Below are 19,122 nucleotides of genomic sequence, written 5' to 3'. Positions count from 1 at the left end.
TTGTTTGATTTGTAATCCAAGGAAGTAATTCAACCTCCCTATCATGGACATTTCAATCTCTTCTTGCCTCATTTTGCCAAAATCACTACCTAAAACCTCGTTAGTAGAACCAAAATTAATATCATCTACATAAATTTGAACAAGAAGAGTATGATGATTTATTTTCTTTATAAAGAGTGTAGTGTCGACCTTTCCTTTGGTAAATCCCTTTTCAAGTAGAAAATTTGTTAAACGATCATACCATGCATGTGGAGCTTGCTTCAAGCCATCGAGAGCTTTCTTTAATTTGTAAAATGAGAAGGATGTTTGTAATCTTCAAAACCAGGAGTTTGTTCTACAAACACTTCTTCTTGAATATATCCATTGAGAAAAGCACTTTTTACGTCCATTTGATATAGCTGAAAGTTTAAAGAACAGACATATGCAAGCATAGTCTAATAGCTTCAAGCCTAGCAACCAGAGCGAAGGTTTCATCATAGTCTATACCTTCTTCCTGATTGTATCCTTGGGCTACTAGTCTAGCTTTATTTCTAACAATAATACAATTTTCATCAGATTTATTACGAAATACCCAACGAGTTCCTATAACATGCTTATTTTTAGGTCTAGGACAAGTTCCCAAACTTCATTTCTCTCAAACTGGTTTAATTCTTCTTGCATGGTAAGAATACAATGTTCATCCACGATTGCATCATCAATCTTGAAGGGTTCTATTTGAGAGACGAATGTCATGTAAAGACAGGCATCTTCTAGCATTAAATGAGTAGTAATACCCTTGCTAATATCACCGATGATGTTCTCAATAGGATGATCTCGATGAGTTCTCCATTCTTTTGGTAAATCAGAGTGAATATATTATTCTTGAGAGGATAGATTATCATCCATTTTCAAATGCTCAGATTTAGTTGTAGAACCAATAATGGACTTGGAACTTGGCAAGTCCTCTTCCTCAAGATTTAACCCATCCTTTATCACAGGATTGGTTTCATCAAAAGATACATGAACGGATTCTTCCATGGCTAGAGTTCTTTTATTAAAAATTCTATAAGCTTTACTCGTAAGAGAGTAGCATAGGAGGATACCTTCATTAGCTTTTGCATCAAACTTGCCTAAGTTATCTTTACCATTATTTAAAACAAAGCATTTACAACCAAATACATGCAAATGAGAAATTGTGATTGATGTCAATATCATCACAGAATTCTTCAGACGAAAAGTTTTGAAATTCTCCCCCGTGATCACTTCTTACAGCAGCAATTTTTAGTGATTTTTCATTTTGAACTCTTTTAGCATAAATGCTAAAGGCTTTGAATGCCTCATTCTTATGAACTAAGAATAGAGTCCAAGTATATCTCGAAAAATCGTCTACTATAACAAGAGCATAGTAGTTACCACCATAACCTTTTGTCCTTGAGGGGCCAAATAAGTCCATGTGTAGTAACTGCAATGGTCTATCTGAAGAAATCATGTGCTTAGGTTTAAAACAAGTCTTTGTTTGTTTACCTATTTGATAAGTATTACATATTTTGTCTTTAACAAACTTCATTTTGGGTAAACCAACAACTAAATCTTTCTTTATGAGTTTATTCAAATGGTCCATATGAATATGAGCAATTCTCCTATGCCAAAGCCATGCATCATGATTATCATTAGCAACTAAACATGTTATTGGTAAAGAGGAGTCTATGTCAATCATATATATAGTATTTATCCTCTTACCAATGAGTTTAGAGTTTTGAGAATTCTTACTTTCGATGATGCACTTATATGTGTAGAATGTCACATGAAAGCCTTTGTCACATAATTGACTTATACTTAGTAGGTTGTGCTTGAATACTTCAACAAAAAATACACCTTCTATAGTTGTTGAGGGTAGCTTGCCAATCCTACCAACTCCAAGTATTTTTCCTTTGTTGTTATCATCATATGTGACATAGCCTTTGTCCCTTGGAGTAAGGACGAAGAACTTATTTCTATCGCTCATCATGGTTAAGTTTTATTAGGTACCCAATATTCTATGGGTCCTGCATGGTTAGTACATTTCTAAACCCATCTATAATGACCTAGGGGTACACCATATTTTCTAATCATGCAAGTATTTAATGTATGCCCATGGTATTTACAATATATAAATGTGGGTTGATGATTATGTATCCTAGATTTATCATTACTATGTTCAAATGCATGGATACTTTGTTTTCGAAAGTTTATATTTGTTGAGACACTTTGTTTCTTAGAAACATGGCTTTTTAAATAACCAAGACTTCTTCGGTATGTTGAGTGTCTTTGATCATTAATGATATTTTCCAAATTTTTACTACTGTTGTTTAGTTTATTAAGTTCAAGACTTAATGTTGATACTTTAGTTTCAAGAGTAATGTAGTTTTGACATGAAGATGACGAGGGTTTGTTTCTAAAAGCATCTAACTCAGTTTTTTGTTTTAGAAACATTTTTTGTGAATTTAACATGTTCATCATGCAAGTCATTAAATGCAGTTTGTAATTCATAAGAATATAGTTTAGTGTTGTTCACCTCTTCATCATCAGAATGATGAGAAGCCATTAAAGAGATATGTGCTTGTTCTTCATTTTCTTGTTCAGAGGCGGAACTGGTATCATTGTCTTCCCAAGTAATATAGGCTCTCCATCCAATATTCTTCCCTTTGAAAGAATTCTTTTTCAGGTTTGGACAATCCATCTTCATATGACCAGGCTTGCCACATTAAAAGCATGTGAATTTTTTGTTTGAAGTGGAGGTGTCATTGTTCTTGGTGAATTTCCACATTTGTCCAGTTTTAGCATCCTTGTTCCTTTTAAGGAACTTGCTGAACTTCTTTACAAGAAGACTAATGTCTTCCACTTCTTCCTTCTCAGATTCATCTTTTGATGATTCGTATTTGTCTACTTTTGCCTAGAGAGAGATACTCTTCTTTTTCTTTTTTTGCTCTTCATATTGGTCAAGTTGGTTGAGTTCTAATTCATGTTCCTGCAATTTACCAAACAAAGCAGCCAAGGACATTTTTGATAAACTTTTCTTTTCAGAAATGGTTGTTACCTTTGGTTGCCACGTTCTGGTGAGTGATTCTAGAACCTTCAAGTTCAAGTCACTATTTGATAGTACCTTACCAAGTGCAATAATGTGATTTGTAAGGTGAGTAAACGTCTTCTGAAGATCCAGAATTTTCTCTCCAGGTTTCATACGAAACATTTCGTATTCTGGGGAAAGAGTGTTGAGTCTCGACCTTTTTACCTCCTCAGTTCCTTCATGTGTAGTCTCTAGAATATCCCACACTTCTTTGGTAGATTTGCAGTTTGATACTCTAAAGAACTCGTTAATGCCAAGTGCTGAAGTGAGGATGTTCTTTGCTTTGAGATCATATTGCACCTTATTTTTATCTTCATTATTTCATGAAGATTTGGGTTTTACTTCCCTTACGTTGTTGACTAAGGTGAAGGGTTCATATGATCTTTCTTCAATTGCATTCTATATGTCCAAGTCTTGAGATTCTATGAAGATTCACATTCTGATTTTCCAAAAGTCATAGCACTCACCAACAAAGCTTGGAGGGCGGTTGATGTTGGAACCTTCTCCTAGGAATGATCTTGAGGCCATCTTCGATATAGGATCATATTTGAGAAAAACTTACTCAAAACTAGCTCTGGTTCCAATTGCAAGACTAAGATTGCAACTAAGAGGGGGTGAATTAGTTGACTTAAAAGTATGGCCAATATTTCTGCAAAATCAAGAGTTAATCGCAACGGAAAAATTATGTAGAAAATTAACAAGTAAAAATCAAGAGATAAAGGAGAAGAGAGTACACTGAGATTTTATATTGGTTCACCTTCTTGTCCACCGAAGGCTACATACAGTACTCTTGCAACACAAGAGATTTCTTCACTAAATATTATGACTTGTAATTACAATATCTCACCGTGAGACCTCTATGTACCTTACTCACTCACTAATATTTATGTCATTCTTGGAAAACACATTTTCCAAGTGACTCTATGCCCTTTCTTATCACACCCTTGTGAAAGAAATAATTCTGCTATGTCAATGAAGAATTTACAACAATGGCACGATTGCAACCTATTACCTGTCAATGAAGAAATTACCTTACTCACTCGCTAATTTTGTTTTCCAAGTGACTTTATCCCCTTGGAATGTAATATCACTTGCAATTCGATAACTTTTTGTATAATAAGTAATAATACTCTTATAAGTTTGTAAAACTTTGAAATACTTTAGTTCAAGCAACTCAGAAAATTCACTTTGAAAGTTTAAGAACAAGTTACAAAATGTGAAGAAAATATTTCAAAGAAATTTCAAAAATATGTTTGAAAGATTGTGAGAAGATTGTGTAAGAGCTATGATTTGATTATGAGTTTCAATGCCTTTAAATAGGCTTTCCAACAAGCCATAACACCTCTTTGAAAGGGTAGGAATTGATTGCAATGAAACCATTTCGTTTGTGATGAAAACCATTCATTTTGAAATCTGAAAAGTGATGCAACATCTCTTAGTAATCGATTACATCCTTGAATAATCGATTACCCAAACTCTCTGTCCAACTAGACATTTAAAATTTAATTAGAGTAATCAATTACAACCTTGAGTAATTGATTACTCAACTTTGCTAAAACTTGTTAATTTGTTACTCACATACAGTAATTGATTACCCTGCAAAGTTTTTGTTGGGTAACTGGTTTTCTCACTCATGTAACGTGTTACTTAATACAGTAACCTGTTACACACTATTTTTGAAAATTGTTTTGTTTATACTTAAAGTGTTTCAATTTTCTTAAAATATAGTTTGAGCATTACGGCTATTATATATTCGAGAGTATAGGATAGAAGTACCTATTTAGACTTAGACTAATTTGTCTTGAAGCTTTGTCTTCATAAGTATTCTTCCTTTTCTTCTTTTTGGTGATGTTGGTGTCTTCATCAAAACCGTGCCAAGATCAGAAGCAAAGATCTTCTTTATAAAAGTTACCTATAACATAAATGGGATGATTACAGTTTCACCAATCTCTAGCACCTTCCTTATAATGAATTTTGGTGTATTATATAATTTAGAGTACATTACACTCACACCCCCTGAGGTTGAGTGAAATTTCACAAACTAACCATCACTTTTATATACCTACACAAACCGCTTACTTTTTATACTTTCATTAAACTAACCAACCTACATGAGAAATATGTGTAATTTTTTAAACAAAAAATATGATAAATGCAATTAAGTTAAACAAAACATGATATATTATGAAAACAAGTTCAAATAATGTAGAAGTCAATGTATCTTCATTATTTTTGTGACAAAATGCATCAACAATGCTGAAGGGATATTGTTTAAATAGCTCTTATAATATATCGTAGCGATCCAAAAATAATAAAGAGGTATTGACTCATATATTATTTGAATTTGTCTTCATAATATATCATATTTTGTTTAACTTAATTATACTCATCATCTTTTTTATTTAAAATATTACACTTATTTCTCGTACTGAGGTGGTCATCGATATAATAAAAGTATATAAATTAGGGGTTTTTGTGTATGTATAAAAAAAGTGAGAGGTGATTTATGTAATTTCACTAAAACCGAGAGGTGTCAGTGTAATTTACTCTATTATTTATATATTATTTTTATTTAATATTTAATTGTTATTTATATATAAATGACGAATTACATGTGTAAAAATCAATTTTAAAACTTTTAATATAATTATTTAATATTTTTGTCAATTCCATCAAATTTTTGTAAGCATTAACACAACTTTACATTATCTCGGAATTAATAATGTAATTTTTAAAAAATATCAAAACAATCAATAATATAATCAATTATCAACAATATAATGAATTATCATCATGCATCAACTTAATAATATACTTAAAAAATTATTACTTAATTTTATTAGTAGGGTTAGTAACATAAGAGAAACTACACTATAATATTCTATCATAAGTTCTCTAACTTTTCATTAAGGGTTTCACCTATAAGTTCTTTAGAAATTAGAATGGTCAACATTTAATTTGTTCTTCCTACTCAGAGTTCCAACATTCTCTCTAGTGTATGTCCAAATAATTTTAGGTGTGATTCTACCATTTTTTCTATATAAGGAATATTACGATTTTCTTGAAATATACTATTTAAGAAGTCTCATATTGCTTAGATTTGGAGTGTGAGATACTATATAAACATCCATTAATATTGTTGTATTTTTTTCATTATTATTAAACGAAATAAAATTTGGAACATTATTTTTATGTTCTACTCAAGGCGACCCTCAACAGTTAGTTGTTGTTCCCATGATAATATGAGACCCATTTTGGGAAAAAAATCATTTAAATATTTTTTACTTTATTTTATTAATATGTTTATTCTTATACATCATTTAATAGTTTTAGTACATTTTATAGTTCTACTTTAAATTTATTTGGTAAACATAAAATAGAGATAAAATAGTCTATAAAATTTGTTTTAATAAATTTAAGGCTCGTATTTTTCCCTACACAATGCCTCAGAAATGTCAAGATCAGCTGTGGTTCTACTACAGTCTTGTAATGTGGAACTATTTATTAATGTATACATTGTTTGTAGAGATTCCTTCCATCAGAGTTTGGCATGAAAGAAGATAAAGTAAACCTTCTTCCTCCATTTCAAGAAGTCCTCAATAAGAAAAGAAAAATCAGAAGGGAAATTGAAGCAGCTGGAATCCCTAACACTTTCCTCTCCGCAAGTTGTTGTGGTGCGTACTTTGTCAACTTTTTGCTTCGTCCATCTCAGAAACTACACAACATTGCTATGTATGGCAACGGCCAAAAGGTAAGTTAGAAAATGAATATTTCATTATTGTGATTTGAATTGTTATCTTATCATTTGTAGTATTTTTTATTAATATAGTAAATTACATGAACGACTTGTTAAAATAGTTGAGTTTTTGTTAGTCGGTTAGTTAATTTGGTTAGGGTAGTTAGTGTTTTCTTCCCTTTATATAGATGATTCAATGTAACTTTGGAATTAATTCAATTCAATAGCACATTTCTCATTCTTTCTTGTTCATCAAGAATCTCTCTTATCTATGCCTACTACCATTTTAACATGGTATCAGAGCTAATTATTTCTCTTTGATTGATTGCTTCCGCTTATTATACTTCCTTTCCAAGATTCATCAAAAATTAAACAAAGAATCATAAAGAATCTAGCCAAGAAGTACCATGCCTTTTTTGCATCTGAAGCTATCATCAAGCAAATTTATCATCTACTAAGCTTCACTTTTAAAAAGTTGTGCAATGGATGAGAAGCATAATTTCCAGAACGTACAACTTAGTCTCAAGGTTCCTTGTCTCCTTATTGAAGAAAAAAAAAGGAATTGAGGCAAATTTTCAGGTTTGGATGAGGGCATTTTCAATGGCATGTTCACAACAATATTTGTTTCTTTCAATTACCTTCTTTCATCTTTATCAATGACAACAAGAATCTACACATTCTTTCATCTATTACCCCCAATTATTTCTCATTTCTTTATTACTCTAATTTCTTTACCCCTCTTTCTCTCTCATTAAACATACAACATTATAGTGTGTAATTTTTTCCTCATTGAAGCAACATATAAGATCAAGATTAAGGTCCATCTCATTTCTCTCTTTCATCCGTTATGATATATTTGCTTCTGTGAAATAGATGGTTAAGCATCGGATAAAATTGCTTCTGCCAAATGGTGGTTAAGCGTCAGTATTGCTTCACGTTCAGATTTCAAGACTGGGAGACAAAGATTCGCTCACCAGTAAGAGAAGGTATTAGAGTATATCATCGTATTCAACACAATTATTTCAAGCTTGGAACGCTTGATACATTCCAGCTTGCGGGGGAATGTTAAAATAGTTGAGTTTTTGTTAGTCGGTTAGTTAATTTGGTTAGGGTAGTTAGTGTTTTCTTCCCTTTATATAGATGATTCAATGTAACTTTGAAATTAATTCAATTCAATAGCACATTTCTCATTATTTCTTGTTCATCAAGAATCTCTCTTATCTATGCCTACTACCATTTTAACACGACTAACTCATATTTAAATTTAATCAATTTTTACTATCCTAAATTTTGTGGGTCCAATCCATATGCACAAGTTGATGTTGCTGCTATATTCCAACCAAATCTAACTTTTTTAGTTACTAGTATTTATTGATATGAGATTTTATGCCTAATTAACACTTTATTATGGAAATGAAGTCATCTTTAAATCAATGTTGTGAAGAACAGACCGAAATGAATGGTCGGACTATTGACCGGACTGGAAAACGGCTCTGATTTGTAGTCTTAATTGAATGAAAGTTTCGACTACTTTTAACTGGAAAATTAATGATTGAATCGTTTTAAACTTGAATAACCCTAGAAGTGAACCAGATGGTTCACTTAAAATTAAACAAAAAGAACATTACTCTAATGTTTTAGTTTACTTTGATCCAAAAAAGATTAAAAAAATGTTACGGCAATACAATTATAAATAATTACTAATTACATAATATTTTACATTTATATATATTGATAGATAATTATTAATTATATATAATATCATCAGTTAAACCGGAAAATTTATCTGATTAAACCTAATACGAAATCTCTTCTAATTTGATGTTTGATTCAAGTTTCATAACATTGGTTTAAACAATCTTATTTGTTTTTTTTGTTGTATTAATTAGCTATACAAAATTATGAAGAAGATAACACCATGTACACAATCAAAGTGGAAAATTAATCAAGAACATGCAATTGCATTGTTCTCTATCGACCTTCCAAGAATATCATAACATCAAATGAGTTGATATCATTATGGAAGCACAAAAGTGGCCACAATTTCCAAGAGAATTTTGTTTTAGAAGAAGAGACTGTCAAGTTATCAAAGAGTAAGAACATTATCTTAATTGTTATTTTACTTGATATGAAAGTTCTTCGATATAATGTATGCCTAAGAACCAATTTATCATATTTATAATAATAAAGTTATATATATTATCATCTTAATATCATATTCATTATTTGTCAAAATAATTAATATGAAAGGTCCTTGATTAAAGTTATATACTTATTATTATAATAATGAGAAATAAATTTTTTTATAATTTTAATCTAAATTGTTCTTGATCATAAGATTATTGAGCTTAGGACACTATTAATCCAGATATATCAATATATGTGTAATGGTCTTTATTAGATAAAAATTAATAGATCTCATTTATTAAATTATACATATAAATTATGCATATAGAGATATGATCATTGAACTGACTCAAAAAAGAATTTCTAATAGTTAATATATTACCTTTGAATTGTCAATAGGATATTCTTATGAAGAAATATATATATTTTCCTTAGACTTGAGATTACCATAGTAATTAACAAGTTATTTATTATATTTTGATATCGGACACCTAATGCCTTATGATATTAGTTGAATCATTATTGTGTATAATTAAATCCTTGTAGAATTAGTGATTAATCAAGAAAGAATTCATCAACTCATGGCAATGAGCTTGAGCTCTATAGAAATAAAAATCTTGGCCAAGGGGAATTGAATGAATGAAGAAATGAGTTTCTTAAGTCATTCACTACGAGTTAACTTATTAGAATTTGACAATTATACCATATTCTAGAGTTAACATAGAGTTGTAAAGATGGAATGAACTATTATATTAATCTTCTAATGGTTCTAAAGTAAAAGATATTACTTCATTTCTATCCGGTCGTTAAGGAGTGTTGCTAGATGCCAACCTTGATTAGTAAATTTATGAGCAAATTTATGAGTTAATATACTACCAGTTTAGTAATGAACCTATGAGGTCGCACACTAATGAGTATTTTGATTTTTGTTGGACGAGAAAATATCTAAATTAAATAGTTTAATTTTGTATATTTACTTTTAAGTGAAATATTATTGTATCGTTTACTAGCACCAAAAATACAAATAATATTATTCAGTCATCTTTAATATAATTAAGTAAGATTTAGTTGTATTATTTCAAAGTTTTAAACCTGATAGTCAGTTTTGAAAACCGAAAACCAAAATTTATGCCAAATAAATGAGTTATTAATTGACACTAAATGAATTAAAGAAGGTTTTGGTTTTTTATATTATAAATCAAAATTTATGTCCAATAAATGAGTTCTTATTGCCACTAAATGGAATGAAAGATGTTTTGGTTTTATATAAACCAAAACTCATGTAACCTTCATGAAAAAAAAAACAACATAGGCAATATACAAAGAATCATATTGCTTTCTTTTAATCCTTTCATTTTGGTTTTATTTGAGTTGAATTTTTACTCCATGGATCAAGTGTTGATATAACAAGGATTAGTCCGGTGTGGATACGCGTGTAGGACCTTCATATTTTAAAGGAGAATTTTTCGAAAGTCATTGCAGTCTCCTGAGGTATTTTTACAAACATTTTTGTCCACTTATTATATTGTATGCATATTTTAACACAAATAGGTGATTTATTTTCTGCTATGCATGTTATGAACACGTTTAATAAACCTTCAATTGGTATCAGAGCAAGTTTTTTGTGTTTTAATTTATGCTGCAATGTTAATTGGTTTTTTGAAACTGATTAAATTATTTAGACAGCGATGACTTGAACATTTTGAGTTGTGAATATTTTTTATTATTTCATCACATGGTGATTGCATGAAATTATTGGGACTAAGATATGAACAATTCTTAAAATTATTTAAACCCTTAAACTTTATTGAGTATAAAATACCAATTGGTGGACTTTGAATTTTTTATTCAATGTGTTCAATTTTCTTAACTTTTATTTACACTGATTATTTTGTTGATTTGATCACATAGTTATTGGCTTGTACTCACCACATGACTTGAATACGTTGGATTGCGTAGAGTTTTATGAACAAAATAAATAAACAATCCTATGTAAAAGTTTGTATCCATCAAATACATATAATGAGTTACGTTACTAATATTTTTAAATATTGCTTCTACAAGAGTGTAGAGATCAACATGTGTTGTTGTTAATATATAATAGTTGTATATGAATAGGTTTAATCATATAATTAGAATACTATGACATGTTGAATATATTAGCTTTTATTGTTTGCAGTTGTTAACGTGTTGATTGTCACATTAATAAAAAACTAAACCTGAGTGATTTGGTTATATGAGTTAGAAACATATGAATAAACATTTACAACAATATATTGGTTTAAAATATATGATTCAATAATTATTAATTATAAATTAGATTTATATATCACAATTATAAATTCCAGAATATATATATATATATATATATATATATATATATATATATATATATATATATATATATATATATATATATATATATATATATATATATATATATATATATATTAATGTTATTGAAATTATTTTGTATAAGATACATTTTTTAAGAGTGTGTTAATTATTGAATTTCAAGCGACGATCTGATTACCAGATGACTTGTAATTAAGATGATTAACATGGTATGTGATACCAATCAATCAATAAAATTAATTTTATCATTAATCGTCTAGAATACCTATGGAGTGTAAAGATTAATTCAATTATACTTCTAGAAATGACTTGACAAACAGATAGCTATTTGTTATTTATTATTTCGAATAAAATTGTATGTGATATATTTGTCTTAAAATGATCATTAGAAATGACTTGACAACCAAGTATTTGTTCACAATTTTGAAAGGCATTTATTTTATATTTCCACTAGAAGAAAGTTTTATTTCTTAAATTACTATTGTAGTAAGTGAGAGTATTTTATTTGTGATTTATCTCTTTACATTTGTTTAACTCTGTGTAGATATCTCGACATGTCTTCTTTATCATTATGTTCGATACTCGCAGATGGAAAGTTGTTTAGAAATAACTTTCATGATTGGTACCGAACTCTGAGAATTGTTCTCATGCACGAGAAGCTTATTGATATGATTGATAAGCCTCCAATTCCTGAACCAAACAATAATGATGATGTTGAGGCAGACAGTGCTTATAAGAAGTACTTAGAGGACCTCATGAGTACAAAATGTCTCATTTTATCATCAATGAGTTCTGAAGTCCAGAGGAAGCATGAGGACATGGACCTACCTTACATCATTGCACATCTTAAGAAGATGTATGGTGCAAAGAGTAGGACAGCTAGATACCAGTTGTCTAAGACTTTATTTAGGTCTATGTTGAATGTGAATGCTTAGGTAGGACCTCATGTGCTGAAGATGGTTAGTCTTATGGAACAACTTTAGAAGTTGGGATGCAAACTTGGGAATGAGTTATCCCAATATTTGATTCTACATTCACTTCCTGACTCGTTCTCACCATTCATTGTTAATTTTAACATGAATAAAATGGATTGTGACTTGCATGAGATGCTGAATATGTTAATTGACTATCAGAATTAGATTGACTCTGGAAAGAACCAATGATTTGTCTTGGTAGTTGGAAATTCCAACAAGAAAAAATGCAAATGGAATAACAAGTCCAGAAAGAAGCCTTTCGTGCCTAAAGATGATGTGACCAAACCTAAGGACAAGAAAGGTGGTGTTGACCAAAGCAATGTTGAATGTTTCTTGTGTAAGGAGAAGGGACACTAGAAGAGGAATTGTCGTAAATATCTTGATTCTTTGAAAGAAAAGGAACAAGGTGAGACATTAATGAAAAATGTTTTCATGATTTCCTTAACTATTACAGATTCTTCAATATGGGTATAAGATATTGGTAGTAGTTTTAATATTTGCAATTCTTTGCAGGGACTACAAATAACTAGATGGTTGAAGAATGGAAAAATCAATCTCCAAGTGGGGAATGGAGCAAGTGTTGCAACCAAGGCTATAGGAATAGTCTTATTAATAATGTCGACTGACAATGTACTAGTCTTAGAAAATTGCTACTATGTTCCTAATTTTGTTTCAAACATTATTTCAATTTCGATGTTGGATATTCATGGTTATCACTTTATTTTTAATAAAGGTGTTTGCTCAATTTATAATAATGACATCTTTTATGCGAATGGGTATATCCAACACAACATTTATGTCTTACCTCAAGTGTGTTTTAATTCAATTATGCATGTTTCTAGTCTTCAAAAAGAAAGAGATAATCAAGTAAACAAAACATATCTTTGGCATTATAGACACAATCATGTTGGTGAGAAAAGAATTAACAAGTTGCACAAGGAAGGTTACCTTGACAATTATGATTATGAATTATACATGACTTGTGAATCTTGTCTCATAGGCAACATGACCAAATCTCCATTTATTGAAAATGGAGAAAGAATCTCTGAATTGTTGGGACTAATTCATACTGATGTTTGTGGGGCCATAAAAATTCAAGCTAGAGGAGGATATTCTTATTTTATTACATTCACTGATGATGTTTCGCAATATGGTTTTTTATATCTCATGAAACATAAATCTGAATTGTTTAAAATGTTCAAAAGATTTCAAAGCGAAGTGGAAAAGCAAACTAGTAAAAGTATCAAGATGCTAAGATCTGACAGAGGACGAGAATATTTTAATGCTGATTTTCTTGATTATTTGAAAGAGAATGGAATTCTCTCACAATGGACACCTTCAGGTACGCCACAACATAATGGTGTATCTGAAAGAAGGAATCAAACCTTATTAGATATGGTTAGATCCATGATGGGGTTCGCTGATCAATAAGCTTATGGGATATGCTTTGGAAGCGGCAAATTATTTGTTAAATAAAGTTCCCACAAAATCTGTCTCTACAACGCCATATCAGATATGGAAAGGGTGTAAACCAAGCCTTAAGCACATTAAAGTTTGGGGATGCCCAACCTATATTAAGAATTACAAACGAATAAACTTGAAGCAAGGTCTGACAAGTGTAGATTCATTGGGTATCCTAAGGAAACAATGAGATATTATTTCTACCACCCTTCTGACTATAAAGTGTTTATGGCAAGAGGAGGAGCTTTTTTAGAAAGAGAATTTCTTGCAGAAGGAATTCACTATAACAAAATAATGCTTGATGAAGATCAACAAACCAATGAAATATTTAATGCTCAAGAACATGATATGGAACTTGAGAAACCTTGCTTAGATGTTTTAATTCCAACACAAAGGTTATGACCGTCAAATGTTGCGGTTCAATACCCGGTTGCAGTTCAGGAACAGGTTACTGAACCAGTTCCAGAACTAATGGAACAACCAATGAATCTAGAACAAGGGGATTCAGATGCACAAGTGCCTCTTAGGAGATCTACGAGATCACATCATGCACCAGATAGATTAAACTTGATTGTGCTAGATGGAATAGCACATGAGGATTATCATATTGATGATGACCCCAAATGTTATTAAGAGGCCATACAAAGCTTGGACCATGAGAAATGGCAAGAAGTCATGGAATCTGAAATGGAATCCATGAAGACCAACAAAGTATGGACTTTAGTTGAGGCTTCAAAGGACATAAAACCAATTGGTTGTAAATTGGTTTACAAGAAAAAGATTGGAGGAGATGGAAAGGTTGATACTTATAAAGCTCGCCTTGTTGCTAAGGGATATCGTCAAAAAGAAGGAATAGATTATGATGATACTTATTCTCCTATGGCAATTCTCAAATCGATTCGGATTCTACTTGCTATAGCAGCATACCATGATTATGAAATATGGCAGATGGATGTGAAAACAACTTTTCTGAATGGAGAGTTGAAAGAGGATGTGTATCTAATACAACCCAAAGGATTCACACCTATGTCTGATCATAATAAAGTTTGTAAGCTACAACGATCCATTTATGGATTAAATCAAGCCTCTAGAAGTTGGAATATTCACTTTAACAACAGAATCAAAATGTTTGGTTTTGTAAGATGTGAAGAAGAACCTTGTATTTACAAAAAGGCCAATGGGAGTATGATCATCCTCCTATTGCTATATGTTGATGACATATTACTCATAGGAAATGATATTTCTGCATTGCAATCTACAAAGACTTGGTTATCAAAATAGTTCTCCATGAAGGATCTGGGAGAAGCAACTTTTATTATAGGAATAAAGATCTATAGAGATAGATCTAGAAGAATGCCTGGACTCTCCCAATCCTTGTACATTGATACCACTTTGAAGAGGTATAACATGGACAACTCCAAAAGAGGCTATTTACTTATAGAATATGGAGTTACTCTCAGTAGGCAGAATTGTCCTAAGACAGCTAAGGAAAGAGAATGGATGAATAGAGTGCCATATGCTAGTGAAGTGGAAGCTATCATGTACGCCATGACTTGTACACGACCTGATATCGCATATGCACTGGGTGTAACTAGTAGATATCAAGCAAATCCAGGTAAGGAACATTGGAAAGTGGTTAAGACCATTCTTAAGTACTTAAGAAGAACTAAAGACCAAATCCTGTTATATGGAGAGTCTAAACTCAAGTTAAAGGGTTATACCGATGCAAGTTTTCAATCAGATAAGGATGATGCCAAATCAGTTTATGTTTATGTCTTCACCTTTAATGGAGGCGCAATAAGTTGGAAAAGTTCCAAACAAATGACAATAGCTGATTCAACTACTGAAGCAGAGTATATAGCAGCAAGTGAAGCTCCTAAAGAAGCTGTTTGGATAAAGAACTTCCTAACTGAACTCGGTATAGTTCCTTCAATGGATGAACCCGTTACGTTATTGTGTAACAATAATGGAGCTATTTCTCAAGGACAGGAGCCTAGATCGTACCAAAAGAATAAACATGTCTTGCAAAAATATCACGTAATTAGAGAAATCATTGGACGTGATGATGTTAAGGTACAAAAGGTTGATGGCGAAAAGAATGTTGCAGATCCATTCACAAAAGACTTGGCATAAAAGAGTTTGATAAACACAAGTGGGATATGGGAATGAGGTACATGACTAATTGACTCTAGTGCAAGTGAGAGATTGTTGGGATATAATGCATGCCCAAGAACCAATTTGTCATGTTTATAATAATAAAGTTATATGTATTATTATCTTAATATCATATTCATTGTTTGTCAAAATAATTAATATGAAAGGTCCTTGATTAAAATTAGAGACTTATTATTATAATAGAGATTATAATAATGAGAAATAAATATTTTATAATTTTAATCTAAATTATTCGTGATCATAGGATTATTGAGCTTAGGACACTATTAATCTAGATAGATCAATATATGTGTAATGATCTTTATTAGATAAAGATTAATAGATCTCATTTATTAAATTACACATATAAATAGTGCATATAGAGATATGACCATTGAACTGACTCAAATAAGAATTCCTAATGGTTAATGTATTACCTTTGAATTGTCAATAGGATATTCTTATGAAGAAATATATATATTTTCCTTAGAAATGAGATTATTATAGTAATTAACAAGTTATTTATTATATTTTGATATCGAACACCTAATGTCTTATGATATTAGTTGAACGATTATTAGGTATAATTAAATCCTGGTAGAATTAGTGATTAATCAAGAAAGAATCCATCAACTCATGGTAATGAGTTTGAGCTCTATAGAAATAAAGACCTTGGCCAAGGAGAATTGAATGAATGAAAAAATGAGTTTCTTAAGTCATTCATTACGAGGTAACTTTTTAGAATTTGACAATTATACCATATTCTAAAGTTAACATAGAGTTGTAAAGATGGAAGAAAATATTATATTAATCTTCTAATGGTTCTAATGTAAAGTATATTATTTCATTTCTATCCGGTCGTTAATGAATGTTTCTAGATACCAACCTTGATTAGTATGAGTTAATTTACTACCGATTTAGTAATTAACCTATGGGGTCACATACTAACGAGTGTTCTGATTTTTGTTGGACGAGAAAATATTTAGATTAAATAGTTTAATTTTGTATATTTACTTTTAATTGTAATATTATTGTATTTTTTGCTAGCACAAAAAATACAAATAATATTATTGAGTCATCTTTAATATAATTAAGTGAGACTTCATTATAATACTTCAAAAGTTTAAAACTGGTAGTCAGTTTTGAAAACCAAAAACCAAAATTTATGCCAAATAAATGAGTTGTTAATTGACACTAAATGGAATGAAGGAGGTTTTGGTTTTATATATTATAAACCAAAATTTATGCCAAATAAATTAATTGTCAATAAATGGAATGAAGGAGGTTTTGGTTTTATATAAACCAAAACTCACGTAACCTTCATGAAAAAAATAGCAACATAGGCAATATACAAAGAATCATATTGCTTTCTTTCAATCCTTTCATGTTGGTTTTATTTGAGTTGAATTTTTGCTCCACAAAACAAGTGTTGATATAACAAGGATTAGTCTCAGTGTGGATACGCGTGTATACCTTCATACTTTTGAAGGAGAATTTTTCGAAAGTCATTGCAGTCTCTTGAGGTATTTTTACAAACATTTTTGTCTACTTATTATAGTGTATGCATATTTGAACGCAAATAAATGAATTATTTTCCGCTGTGCATGTTATGAACATACTTAATAAACCTTCAATGTTTTCATTATTATTGAATAAAAAATGCATACAAAAGTTTACACATTCTTCACAATTGGATTACTCTATAAATATAGATTTTAAATAGTGCAGTTCACCTAATTTTTATCTAATAGTCAATTTCGTTTAACACTTAAGAATTGCAAGATGAGTTTTAGAGGGGAAGAGAGAGAAAGAGAAAACTTGGAATTATCTTGCAAATGTTTGTTTGCGAGTTAGGTTTTGAAATGGAAGAAAAGAAAAATGAAGACATCATAATCATATTACAAGTGTATTTCATGACCCTAGAGTGTTTCATCTCCTTTCATTCTCATCTAAAGCTCAACTCATAAAATGAATTCTAAGTATATCTAATAACTCACAAAGCTTTCATTTCCATCCATTATCTTCCAACAACCAACTTGGAAACATGGGAGTAATACTTATTTAATAGTGTAATCCACCAAATTAAATCACACTTTTTATGTTAACCTACTATTTCTATTATGATGCAAGCTTACCTCCTCCACATGAAAAACCAATTTCAATCCTTCATAGTCTATTTGTTAGAGGGAACCTTGTCAACTTGACATTGGAGAAGATGATCTTTAAGCTTTACAACTACATCCTGATTATAACTATACATCCATTGATCAACTTCTTGATATATTTCTTGTTGATCCTCCAGCCCCTGCAGTTGCTGCTTATGATTTAAGCTCAATTGGCTAGCTACAAGCAAATAAGTAATAATGTATGTGATTTTCTTAATATCAATGAATAATTTGGGATAGCATACAATATGTATCACAATTCTTTAAAAGGAGTTTGTATCCAAAGTAAAAGGTAAGATTATATTTACTTGATTTCATCAAGTATAGAGATCCCAAGTCACTAAATAATGCTAGTGGACATATCATATTAGGAATAATTTTATTCCTACATGTACAACAAATGGCAAATAAATAAATTAGCATGTGTGGGCATCTTACCTGAAGAACTAGTGAAATAGAAGAACTTTTTATTTGATAAAAAACTGTTATTTTGTATTATACATACACCAAAACTATATGGCTGGATGCAACTACATCTTTTGGTAGTGTCGGTTCTAAAATTTTATAGGCCTCGTGTGGGAAAAATGAGGGCTATTATTTATCATAAAAAATAAATGAAATTTATACTTGAAAATTTAAAAGAAATGAGAATTCAAAACAAATCATGAGGAGAAAATGAGTTTTCAGTATTTATAAATAAAATTATCTAAAATAATTTACATTAATCTGTCAAAAACATTCTCATGGAAATCATGAGGACATGTGATAAATTTTATCGTTTTGCTCATTTACTATTCTTACACATTCAGATCACACTTGAGATCAACATACTTTTTTTATTTTTTTGGTTACATTCTTAATGGATTTTAAATGATCTCATATATGATCCACCTAAGATGACCCCTCAATTTAATTATCATATAAATAATAATTAACAAAATATAGAACAAACTCATAAGTAACGTGATAAGTATAATAAGTAATAAATGTAAGAATAGACATATTTCGAATGAGCAAGATTTTTTATAAGAATAAAAACTGTGAAAATGAAAATTATTTGAGTAA

The 19,122-nt window shown here is 30.3% G+C and overlaps 1 pseudogene; it reads left to right on the top strand.

The window, feature by feature from the left end:
* The window catches only part of LOC109344652, a 58,710-nt pseudogene extending 40,332 nt beyond the window's left edge, over window positions 1-18,378 (top strand).

This window comes from Lupinus angustifolius, chromosome LG04 (assembly GCF_001865875.1).
Source record: "Lupinus angustifolius cultivar Tanjil chromosome LG04, LupAngTanjil_v1.0, whole genome shotgun sequence".
NCBI lineage: Eukaryota > Viridiplantae > Streptophyta > Magnoliopsida > Fabales > Fabaceae > Lupinus > Lupinus angustifolius.
The sequence above is the reverse complement of the archived record's forward strand: the minus strand, read 5'-3'. Positions and strand labels throughout refer to the sequence as shown.